The sequence below is a fragment of the Fulmarus glacialis genome, unplaced genomic scaffold, assembly GCF_000690835.1.
Source record: "Fulmarus glacialis isolate BGI_N327 unplaced genomic scaffold, ASM69083v1 scaffold1729, whole genome shotgun sequence".
NCBI classification, from domain to species: Eukaryota; Metazoa; Chordata; class Aves; order Procellariiformes; family Procellariidae; genus Fulmarus; species Fulmarus glacialis.
Window position 1 is genome coordinate 95,442 of NW_009233673.1, and position 13,605 is coordinate 109,046.

General features: G+C 38.7%; 1 protein-coding gene across 2 annotated transcripts in view; it reads right to left on the minus strand.

The window, feature by feature from the left end:
- GTDC1 (glycosyltransferase-like domain containing 1) overlaps positions 1 to 13,605 on the minus strand; it is a 125,425-nt gene that overhangs the window by 92,466 nt on the left and 19,354 nt on the right. The gene's annotated exons all lie outside the window — the stretch shown is intronic.

Consider the following 13,605-nt stretch of genomic DNA (forward strand, 5'->3'; position numbering starts at 1 on the left):
TGTTATGACATAAACCCTTTTGATTTATGCAGTGCACTTATCTAGTACGGTCTATTTCCCCCCCACCACCACCACCACCCTTTTTCTGTTTTATTTTCACATTTTTATTAGGTGTCCTCTATAATGAAATGTTGTTTCTACCCTTGCACCCCGGTATTGCCGTAGCACTCCTGCTACGCCACAGTCTACAACACCACACACATCCTTCAATCATATAAAGCAGGCACAAACACCACTAACAAGCTGCTATCTTAGCCTCGTATAACTTACCAGGCTATCAGAAAACGAATGTATTTAAATGCGTAATACGGAATCCTGACCCTACCGTAACCAGTGGCAGATTTCCCTGCACTTCACCAAAAGCATGCGAGCATCTCCTGTCCCCTGGCTAACGCTGCTTTCAAGCAAACTGAATCCTGAACCTACAGAGAACTGCAGAGCCGTAGATATTTGTGTTACACATTTCTCGTCATAAGGGATTAAAAAAAAAATAATTAGATCAGGTATTTATTGCACGTAAAACATTAAGCTTTAAATAAACTACTTTTCAACATAGCATGTTTCTGACTTTTTTTTTGCTATCCACCATTTTAGTGGTTCAGATTCAGAATTGATTTATGCAATGTTTAATTCTTTTGAAATCTTTCCTATTTTTAGTCCTATTCTTCCTAATTTTTATCCTATTTTATTCCTATTCTTCCTATTTTTACATGGATTTTGTGTTCAAGCTTACTGCCAAACCGACATCACTAATATTAAAAACTTCTGATCCTGGCTGTCAACCTTAAAACTCATGAACTTCCCCAAATAGCCATATATATATATATATATCTCATAATATCATCTATGCTAACACACACCATTCTTAGATAATCTGTATCTACAGAACAAACACTTCCTAGACAACAGATCCTGCATCCATCTTCATCAACTTGAGTCAATGCTAATCTGAAAGGCTTACGAAAGTAAGAGATGAACGTTATTGCCTTGTTCATCAAATATTTGATCGTTCTAAAGGGACTGACAAACAGAATGCCAATTAAGATACGAGCTCAGGTTTATCGTGAGCCATACTAAGAGAAAAAAAATTAGTTTTATGTAAGTCTCGCTTATTTGTCACGAAGAGTAATAACCTCTGGACCTCATAACGACCTGGTGCCAGACCCAAAGCAGAGGCAGGAAAACTTCCTACGGGCGATGCGTTACCCCTGCTCAGAGCTTAGCACTGGAGTGACAAAGAAAAACAAAACCAGGAGAAAACACACCCCAAATATTACAGAAATGAGATGAAATGGTTGCTTGGCAAAATTTTGGCTATTTCTGGATTGCACTATAGCTTCTCCTCTCCTTTACTGATTTTTCAGAAAACCTCTTTCTGGAACGAGTTAGGAAGAAAACTGAATCGATGCAGGATAGCGTCTATGAACTTGGCTGCTTTTGAACAGAGAGAGGGGGGGGAAAAAAGAGATGGCACACTAGGATTGAAAACACAAGAAGCAGCACCGAGCAAGGCACAAAAGCAAGAGTGGAAAGAGAAGACAGCGGGGGTGCCAAGGTTAACACGACGACTGGAGAGAAAAGGGCAATGGGGAGCACGGCGAGAAATGAGATCCAAGATTTAAACTTGGACAAAACCATGTAGCTCTGAAGTATCTGAACTCGCTCAGATGGACAAAGGAATAACTAGGAGAGAAATATGAAAACAAGACAGTTATATCCACAGGAAAGGAAAATAATGTTTGCAGTACCGGCTTAGACAAACCGGAGGATTCAATAGCATCATTAGGGAGAGCTGGAGGCTGGCTTCTAGTAAGGCAAGAAAGGCCAAAACCTTGGAAATCTTGCAAGAGGTAGACCCAAATTTTCTCCACTGTTAATGGGAAGGGATAAGACCCAATTAACAAGCAGATCGCTTATCGCTGCCCAGCCCATCAATAAACCAGTATCAAGAGAAAACTGCTGCGATTACTAACAAATTCAGATTTAGAGCCTGAAATGACCCTGCTTACGTTTCCTACAGAAAAAAAATAATAAGACCGAAACCATTTAAGTGGTAATATTATTACAAAACACCCTTCTTGATTCGCTGGCGTTACTTCACAGCATTTCCAGAATTTAACCCAACAAATACGTGATGCTCTTGTATTTGTTTCTTTACTGCCATAAAAGCTGCTAACTACCAACGATAACCGTCTTCTCCGGCATTAGAAGCTTAAATAACACCTGACAGCACGAGTCCCCGCGAACATGCCCACAGAGTACGGGGCTAATGGACTCACGCAGGGCACTGGAGGATATGCTGGAGTGTATTTCCACTTAACACCTATTACAAGGGGAAGAAAGGAAAGTTTATTATAATGTAACGTGCGACATAAATATATGTCAGTTGTCATTCCCTGTGACATCAACTTTCATTTTACCTCGGGTTATTATTTAAGTAATAAATCCTAACAAGGTGAGCTTTATCATCCCATGGCGTGTATCCGGGAGGTAGAGACACAAGGTGATGGCAAGAACGCTCGAAACATGATAATTCCTGACAGCTGCTGCTTGAGCACAAGTTAAATTGAACAGTTTATCTCAGCATAAAGATGTTATAAGGTTTTATGTTTAATTTAAAAAAATTAACATAAAACCCAGAGAAAGCAGAGTTAGGCAATCTTTCACAAACATGACATACTACAATCACTGTATAAGCTGGATTAGTACTTATTACCATGCTAGTAGAGAATTAAGCTGTTTTTAGACCACCAAAGAGCTTTAAATTGCAACTTTTGTCTCTGTAAGAGAAACCTATATTTAAAACGTCTGCTAAATTCAAATTAACAGCTACATCATTAACTTACCAACTCACAAAACCCCCACGTTTCAACTGCTATTATGGTATTCTTATCTAGACCTATCAACGCTACAATATATTATACATACAGTACTCTTCAATAAATATATCGTGCGAATCCCCACAAAACCCGTGTTGAAGGTCACATTTGTAACGCGACCGCCCTAGCTCTCCTCTCCGAAATATCCCTAAGTATTTTTCTGTGTTACAAATGACCTTCTCATAGAGCAGGACCATCACACATGCAGTAGCATCACTGCCTTGGAGGCTGGCCAAATTTCAGGGCCACCATCCACACAAGCTCTGGTCTTACACTAAGCTTCTGCTTAATCTGAATCACTTAATAGTCCTTCTGACTTCTGAGGAACTACTTATGTGAATTAAGTTAAGCGTGTGCGTAATTCATACAAATATTTGTGGGAGGGAAGCTGAGCACGCTTGTAGGTTCAGAGCCACAATGTGTCCGGAGAACGCTCTGACCTTTGCTGTTGTCTTCCCCATTATTTTACTCCAAAGGGCTGAAAAGCTGTAAAATATAAAAACCTTTACTGTTTTTAATTACCAGCAGACAAAATGACTAATACAGGTTTCCATTTATATCAAGCAAATTACAAAAGTAAAGGTGCTAAAGTATTTTTATTTTGCTTTATAAATCTTCTTCGTCTCACGTAACTGTGATTTATTCTTTTACGGCATTGCCCTAAATCTTTCAATTACATTCCCATGCAACTTAACTAAAAACACATTTTGCCTTCCCCTTGGGAGACCACACAGGGCATATTTATGTATCTATGGATATGGAGGCTGAATTCTCCAATTCACCAGGCTTACAGCACAAAGCGAGTTTAAAACAGCACCTGATTTGTACTGGAATATTCCCTCTGTCTGGCAGAAGCTCTGCCAGCATGAAGGACTGGCCACCGCTTGCATGGCAGCGCAGGTAACCCAGCTCTCCCTGGAAAAGGAGGAATACTGTAGGGCACGATCCTGCAGCAGCAACAGGGACCGTCCTGCACTGCAAATGAAACCCAAGGTCATAAATCTCTGCTGCAAAACAACTGCATTCACTGTAAAATGAGTTTATGATTGTAGCTCTGGCACTCCAGAAAAGAGGTACGAGCACTCTTCGTTTGCCAGGTGCAGCATTGCAATAAAACAGAATTAGATTTGGGTATCACTACAAATATGAGCCTTTTAGGGGGATAGAGGTACTAAAAAAAAAAAAAGACCGTTCATTAGACAGCACTGAATTGACATTCATCCAGCCTTCAGGACAGGAGCGTGAGGCTGGAAGAAGTGTTTTTGTACCAATCTAGAACTAAAACCTTGAGCACTCGGAGTCATCAAATCCCACCGTACATCTCACAAGGCATCAACCACTTTGCTCTCGCCGAAGCCCAAATTATACTGTACCTACTAATACATTTCTTTTTGCTGAAATTTCAGTTGGGAGCCCTAATGTCATACAGCAGAATCTTAAACCCTCATATTTTTACCCCAAATATGGTTTTATTCTGGGCACGGTTCCTGTGCGCTCAGCAGAGAAGTCAGGGTGCCACCAGAGACCACGCGGGCCCTACGACCCAACAAATCGCCATTGATAATACCATAAAGCACAGAACACATGCCACTGCTGATGGCTACATTTTCTCCAGCTGATCAGAAACCAACTGAAATTTTATAGCAAATAACAGGAGCCATTCGGGAAAGCATTTGCAGTGAGACCGAGGGCAACTCATCCTTCTGGCGAAGGCAAGAACAGTTGGGATAAGTACTGACCGCTGCTCTGCCACGTTGCCTCCTTAAAGGTCAAGGAAAAGACAAGAGGTAGGACCATAAACATATCCACCTTGAGAAACAAGGGCTTCAAAGATGATGGCGTCTTCAAGCTCCTCAAGACCAAACCTGAGGGCTTTGGTTCCTCCATCATACAGCTTCCTTGATTTCGACCCAGCAATTCAGACAAGTCCATGGATTTGGCTTTAAGTTATTTTTCAAATGTAAACTGTATATCAAATAGAATTATTAATGCCTGGAATGTTAAACAGACCAGTTATTTTTGTTTATTATTACACACATTTTTATATGATCAACTTGCAGAGGTTGCATTTTTACTACTAGACCAAGAACACACAAATTGCAATCAGATATAAAATGCTTTTCCATTTCCCATTAAACAATAGGTGACTCTGAATTTCTGAACAATAAATACTAATAAGTGATAATGTATGACAGTATAGAGTATAATAAATGATAAATTAACAATAATTTTTTACATGGAATGTACAAATGTAAAAAATGCTTCTAGATATTATAATATATATCTCATAAATTAAGGTTTTCTAGATAGAGCATAATTTGAAATGTTTACAGAAATAATTAAGTCTTACTATTTTAACGTTCTTTATTTTTCAGAACAAATCACAAGGGTTGTCATGCCTTTCATCTTAATTAGGCCATGTGTTTGTCTTATTTATTTGTTATGTACTTTCAGAAACGTTTACAAATATTAATTGTAAAGAAAAATATTTTTTCCTCTTGCTGTAATTACTATATGTACATACAGTACACAGTGATAAATATTCATGGCTGCTACCAGTTCAATAGTTTTGGATTTGGGGTTTGCCTTGTATACTAAAATACAGTAGAAATGAATAGCATGTTTGAACTCATACTGCCAAACCCTTTTTAATATTTTAATTTAAAAATACATTCTCCCTCCCTCATTTTATAGTATGTTATTTTGGACTATAGTTGAAATTCTTGTTCCTACTGTGACAGACCTTAGTTAAGTTTTTTGTAAGAATTTATCTGCCCAGAAATCAAATGCATTTTCCCCTTCTTTATATATACCATACCCCAAACAAAGTCTAAACTCTCTGCATGCACATCTGCTATTTGACACAGCTGGAGTAGAAGGGGGCTCCGTTTCCAGCCCCACTATTGCATCTCCCACCCTTCCCGTGTCTCCTCGTGCCACCCAGATTTTCAGACCTCTGTTAGGACCACGGGTAGAGTTCTTGAGAACCTCCCGCCTCAACCTGCTGACCTCACCCATGTTATCCAGCAAAACTAGAATGGGGCTGAAGCTGAATAATAGTAAATCTCTCACCTTTAAAATATTCAAGAAGTTACATAAATGCATAATTTCATTTGTAAATTATTTGGGTTCTCTCTCAATTCCTTCCTCAATTTTTATCTCAAATAGCTGATGGGAATATTTACATGCCATCCAACCTTACGATCCAATTTTGGGGGCCAGATCCCCAGCTGACACAATTGAACTAGCCTTAAACACATACCACTATTTTTGGTGACCTTTAACTCAAAAAGATACCAAAAAGGATGTGAAAAGTTAATCAAAACTACTTTTCTATTTAACATCAAGAAGTAAGCTCAAAAGACTCTCTCACAGATAAGACTCTTAGATGTTTGAGGGGGAATATTTTGTTTGGATTACTTTGATTTTTAGGCAATGGCACTGAAGCTTCTTGAGTTTTAAGTGTGTGGTACTATTTTTTTTTTTCCCTGATTTGTAATTAAATTTGGCTTCAATTAATTACTGACAGATGCACATTTTTACTTTAGTGGCCAGATTGTTCACCATGGGCTACAACGTCCTCTCTGTTTCCATGAAGGGAGAGGTCGAGGCCAAGCAGCTATAGCTGCGGTGATGGGGGGGAATCCACATCATCTTCCTCACTCAGATTTCACACCGTCAGCATTAAATAACAAAGCGAAGCATCTTATTAGAGCAGAACATAAGCAAATCAAAATAACCCACTAGTGAAAAGTAGCCATTGCTGGATGGTCAGAGATGTAACTCTGCTCAAATATATGCTGCGACAGAGCAAGAAAAAAAGTCAAAAAAAGAAAGGACAGTGTCTGAAGGCAACAAATTCACCAAGGGTAAAAACACAAGATGTAGTGATATACAGTGAAAAGACTTTTTTAAAGAAAAAGACTTGTAAAACTCAATTAGGTAACATTTAAATAGCATCATTTATTGTTTTAAAGTCCGCAAATTCATTTCATTGGCTATCTTATCCAACTCTGGAGAAAAAACTAGACATGTCAAATGACCGGCATGAAAAATGCAGTATGCCCAAGAGGTTGTAGCAACATGGAGAAGTCTTAAGACCACACATAACGACACTACTATTCAGTAGCAAATCTGAACAACAAACTTTGAGGACCATTATTTCACATCATCTGGTGTCAGTTTGGATCCAGGATGACACAGAAGAGACAGTCAATGTCATGGATATATGGACCTCACTGCAAGCAAGAATGATTTATACCCTTGAAGGGGAATCAAAAGTGCAGCACAGACTCACCAAAATAGTGAGAGTTTCCCTTAAAAAGACTTAGATGAATAGATGCTTGAATGAACGAATGGCAAAGTAAAACAATGGCTGATTTTCCTTTATTTTAAAAAGTTTTGGCAAACTCAAAACTCAAATCTTCTCCTAATTTTCAGGTTTACACATTTTATAATTTAAAACAACAGAAACCTCACTCACTTTGCACAATCGCAGAGAAGATGAGCAGGGTCTCAGCAGACTGGATAGCGGTTTTACATTTCAAGTGCCCCAAAAATCCTACTGTCCAAAACATTTCAGACTGTTTTGTATGTTGCTTCATGCACCTTGATATCTAAGCACTTTTTTACAAATTTGAAGACTATCACTAAAAGGAACTTCGTTCTCTTAGCAAGTGGATTTCACATTTTCCTTATATCCCATGGCTCTGATTTCATCTCACACAATCTATAAACACCAAGTCCTTTAAAAAAATATTTTTGTGGAAGCTAAATGCTCTCGTAGCTAATTTTCCCAAAAAACTCCCACTCCAGAGCGTCAACCCAAGGCATAACTACTGCCTACGAACGGGGACCTCAGAAAAGCAGGATTCTTCCCAGAAAACTAATACAGTCCTCGAAAAAACTCAGACTGTCATAAAACCTGAGCAGCTGGCAACTCTGTCACCATGAAGTATCCATATGGAAGACCGAGATGTGTCAAACTACCCAAAACGAGTTTGGATAGTGCAGAAGATGGAATAAATAATTCAGTATCTTCAACACTTTCAACAGCAGGTAGTAGATATGCTACCTGCTTCTACAACGTGCCAAAATGTAACATGCGAGTGAGAGCGAGCGAGAGAATGTGAGTATCTCCAACCTGTTTTCATGAGGATATTTTGCTCGAGGAACTTCTCTTTTTAGAGGCATATGATCCGTATCAGATGTTTGTCAGGAGCAGGCAGCACTACAGAACATTAGGAATAACTTACTGATTTTAACATATATTCACAAAGCGCATACTCCTTCCTACACATATATTAAAAAACATCTTAATCAAATATTAAAAAAAAAAATAAGGAAAGTGCAAATATTTATTTTTCACAACTGCCCTTCACGCTTCTATAATATTTGTTGTTGCGGCACAGTGGCAACTTTCCTGTCATAATATAAGCTGAGCAAACTATTCAATGTGATCAGTGAACTGGCAATCAGAACTACAATTTAAATGTTTCTGCTCCACGATCATGCAATAGTTCAACTATAACGCTACATCGTACAGTGTCAATCTTCTTCCTTCTCTTCCCATAATAGCCACACATTGGCGCATAAAGGTACATCATGTATACTTACAGAACATAAAGTGACACTTCTGTTCCCTAAGAAATTAAAATAAGACTAACGCTTAAGAGCTCCAGACCTGGATATCTGATATCTATGTAATAAACTAAATGAGAAAGTGCCACTAGAAGAGAGGGTATGTCACACCATACTAGTCAGAAGTCTCCAGGAGAGCAGCGGCTCTCTGATCTGCCGATTTAGGTCAAAATCAAATATCGTAACTATTTCTGAAATATTAGCATGGGACAACACGAGCTACTCGCTAGCCCTGAGGGACCGTGACCACTGCAACCTCTTGCTGGGCATTCAATGCTGCTCCTCCAGCATCTCTCGCAAGTAGAAGGTGATGCTCAGTCACTGAGACCACAAAGGAGGAGGTGGCAGGAGAGCCCCACTTACTGGTCGGTACCGGAGGACCAAAGCCCTACCTACACGGAGATATTTATCAGCCAGCACTTCACCAAAACCATGGGGACAGCCTGTAGACCAATATTCAAAAGCATATCAATAAGGAAAAATTCAGTCTTTGTATCTTACACACAATTTTCAGCCACTGGACTTTCTTATTAGATCATTTTTTAACTTGGCAAAGCCCATACTCGCTACCAGATTTGAACGATTACACTGAAATGGCTGAATGACCGACTGAAGTGAGATTTCAAAGTGAGACAAACACTCTCCTAAATTCAAAAGCTGCCAAACACATTTCATCAGACTTTCAAAAAATAATTGTTTTGTCTGTTCTGAATTAAGCTTTAAGTGCTTTAAGAGAGGTTTCTCTACAAACATGGCTAAAGATCACAAAGGAGAGCATTTGGATTGAATGTAACCCTTCAGTCATATATTTATTAAATCAAACTTGCATCATGCCTGGCATATACCATAAGCTGGTTTATTTCCATTTACATAACACAATTTTAAGTGTAATCTGTATTGATGTCCTATCATTTTATATCACATGTTATCATAACAGGTTTTTATTTATAATGCCACCAGCAAAAGAAAAGGGGAAAAAAAAAAAAATGGGTCTCAGCTCTGCAGCTCGGGCAAGGCAGTTTGGAGTTCCTGACACGGGATACAGGGGACCAACATATGAGCTGAGACGTATCGGAGAGAATTCAAAGAAAAAAAGAATATGCTAAACTTGTGAGAGAATCTGAGAGTTCTGAAGCTGAAGCCTTATGCCCATTTTTCTTCTCCAGCTCCTGGCTGAGAGTTTTGCAGGGTTAACAACCGTACTAGTCACTTACAGTCACGTTGAAGTCAATTTTTAAAACACGGATGCATTCCCCGAGTAAGGAAACCGAACCCCAACGCTGCATTATTTTGAGATTTCCCCCACATGGAAAAATCCAATAATAGAATAATAATCCAATAATAATGCTTCCAGATATTGTACAAATTACGTTTTCCCAACACATCTCATACACATCTATGGTATCCTGAAACTTCTGAATTCCTTTCATCATTAAATAAAGCATCCAGTGCTGAATGCCCATTATTCCCCAGTAACACGCAGGAGAAATACACGCCTCTGGGGTTGAAGTCATACATAACAAAGTCAGAAGAATATGCTTTCTAATCTTTCAGATTAAGAAACTGAGGCCAAAGCTCGCTTATCGAGGGCCACGAAGAGAACCAGTGCCACAGTGAGAACTCAGGAGCCCAAGCCGGAATTGAAGGTAAGTGTGTGTCACGGTCTAGTGATTTAATCAACTCATATATGATCACGTCACTGTTTATGTATCTTATGTACCTTATGGACCCTGCTCACCACAGTACCTGACAGACGTCCCAAAATAAAATGTTATCTTCGTGAGACCGTACATAGCGATTCAGTATTTTCAGATATCATAAGGCACAGATAGTACATGTATATGCACATGTTTGCGTGCATGCACACACAGATATACAACACATACATAACATGCATATATACTATATAACATATATATTTTCTGCAATTCTATCAAATTCCACCCTAAAACTGTGAAGCATTCTGAATTGAGCTATTTAAACTGTGGCCAGGAAAACTGTTGGCAACAGCTAATTTGCTGGGAAAAGATCGTGCATCTCTTCGTCATAGAAAGCTACAAATCTGTTCGAGGTGGCTGGCCGACAAGCTTTCATATCTGCAAAAACTGAGCAAAGGGAAATAGTTTTGGTCAAGGTCACCAAATAACAAAAATTTTTCCAGTGATGCCTTTGGACTACACGTAAAACCTTTCAGGGGCTCCTGAAAAGGAAACTCGACTCAAGCTGTTTGTCAAGATGACCGGGGATGTTCTTTGGAAAGTATTTCCAAAAAAGTTCTGGAGCACTGGTAGCTGTACAATCATATGGGATTAATTTTCTGTATATATCTCTATATATTCCTGGAAGAAACAAATTAACTTCAAAATTCAAAGATCTTTATACAGCCCTGTGCTCTTAGGTACAAATATTTAAGTAAGCTCTACCTCCTGTCAAACACTGAAATGGATATTAAATTACATTAAATTATTATAGATACGAGTAGTAAAACGTCTTTTCTGCTTTCTCTGCGAGCTTCTGCATCTTGGTATTTCTTGCACTGAGTAGAAAAGATAATTTAATATTATCTGCGATTTAAATTCCTGCTTCTATTAAAATACTAAGTGTGTGCTGGACGTATAAACGCATGCCCAGAAGCCTGTGCCAGAAGAAGTCTCACGAATATCCCCTGTAAGGGATGACTCTACAAACTGGCTCAGGAAAACTGTATTTATTTACCATGTTCCTTTCCCCAGCGATGATTTCGGGATGCCATCCCTTCATTCACCTTTGTTTCTTTTCTTAAAAAGAAACGAATAAACAAACAAACCACACAGAAGGAAGAAACTTCATTCCAGCCCCAACTGAACCCAAAATCCCCCACCAAGCCCTATGACCACCACCTGTACGTGCTCAGCGTGGCGGGCGCTGCCCCAGCCTGCAGGCACACCGAGAGGGGGAAATGCTCTTGGCTTCATATATGATATTAAAGAAAGGAATATATTTAGTGTTTTTAAAAAAAAAAAAGGGAAATCTTCCTCTTTCTGATACAGGATCATTGATTTGCATTGATTTGATGAGAAAGAAGCAAAATCTGGTAGATAAAGTATAGAAACTTAATTTCTTCCTTCTCTCTTGCTCCTGTGTATTAGTAGAAAGAACAAAATCAAGGAGGAGCAAGGCACTAGTGAAAAAATATCAAGTCAAAATTACATCCATCAGAGTGATACAGTGCAGTGTCCTGACCGGTCCCACCATAGCCCTCCTTAGGGCTACTGTTTCAAGGAAAAATTAAACAAGATTACACAGAAACAGTTCAAGATTGACATTTCCCAGCTTTGTGTCATGTTACATTATTTGAATGAATCTCAACTTTTAAAAACATCCAAACACCAAAGAAAAGCGAATGAGGGCTGTAAAAAAAAAATTCATAAGAAATAAGACTCTTACTAGAAGCACGAGAGCCACCCATACTGAGTATTACCCATGGGAAGAAGAGGTAACAACGTCTTTAAAAATATATTCTTTTCATTGCAAGTTTAATACGGAAAATGCTTATTATTCCATTAGCAATTTTTCCCAGTGACATTACTCGGGTTGTGCCTGTAGGTCTTTGCACGCCCATCTCACAAGAGTGACGGGATGAAGCCCAGGGTTCCCACCACGGCTGCTGTCCCAACCACACCACCTTCGAGGTTCAGAGTTACACAATACGATGAGGGCTCAGCTTTACCGAAAGGATACAGCCCTGAAACTACAGAAAAAGCTCTTCAGAAGTATGGAAAAAAATATGCAGGATTTTTTTCTAAGTTAGCCAAGAAATTCGAAGCAGCAAGCAGTCAACCTCCCTCTTCTCACCACTCACAAGCACTTACAGAAAGCCTGTTCTTAACCATTCTGCACAGACAAAATTCCCTTTTATCTTCTATTTATTTTCATTTTTACCTGAAAGGCAGAGAAGAGTTGGGCTTTTATGTACAACAAACACGAACTGGACTGTTTTTGCAGTGCATTAGACCGTGGTCTACTTCCACCGATATGAATGCATACCTGAATTTCCACAAAAATAACAATTTTGCCCTTCTGATTTAAGTATGGCATATATTTAATGTAACGTTCATCTATACACGTTCCCACTGTTTAAGAACTCGGCGCAGGTGTTATTAATAAAATAAATTTATTTTTAAAAAGGATGCTATTCTATAAGCTTTGAAGCTCACACATAGTCTAACTTAACCCAGCTTGGGCTCATCTGGTCTTTAAATGACTTCTTTCATGTGGTCAGCCCACGAGCCATACGTACTGCTGCTCAATCACGCCACTGTACATCGTCAGCGTGAGGATGATTTGCATGATTTGCATTTCCTGTACCGTTTGAGCTTCAATGAGCTCTAAGCACCACGTACAAAAGAAACCACCGCCAAGTAATGCAAAGATTTTAGTTAAACCAGATGAGACTATTTTAGTCAGGCTGCCAATACTGAAAAAAAAAAAGTCTCAGGGATATCCTGTTAAATAAGGATTTATTTGGAGGGAATCTGAACCTTAGATTCATACCCTTACTTTTAAAATACAGAAGTTGTATGAATACCTTAATAAATATGGCCTAGCAGAAAACAATTCAGCGAGAACATACTGGGTTTTTTCCATGTTTCTTAGATTTTGGCACCACATTATGTTAGTAATTTATTTATTCAATAGTACATAAACGGATTCTGATCACATTAGTTTTCCTACCGTATAAAAATAAATCTAATTAAACCGAATTCACTGATTGCTGCTTAAAATGTCTCCCTATGAAGAAATCTTCTATTTTATCACAAACGATCAATAAAAGCTGTTGGACAAATAACTATGATAGAAACAGCATTACGGTAGGCTTCAATGAATAAGTACTAAAGTGAAAAAAAAAAATGTACCAGAGCCTCGTTGTCATGAAAAACAGAGACAGATGGGGAGACAGACCTATATGATGCTACAAATAGATGAATATCTTGTAAGGATTTCAACAAATGTTATAAGACCTAGTCAAAATTTGAAAAACTACAGATTTGCTTATGCTGCTGTACTGAAGTTCACCTGAAATCCAAGCCATAATATAATCATGTAT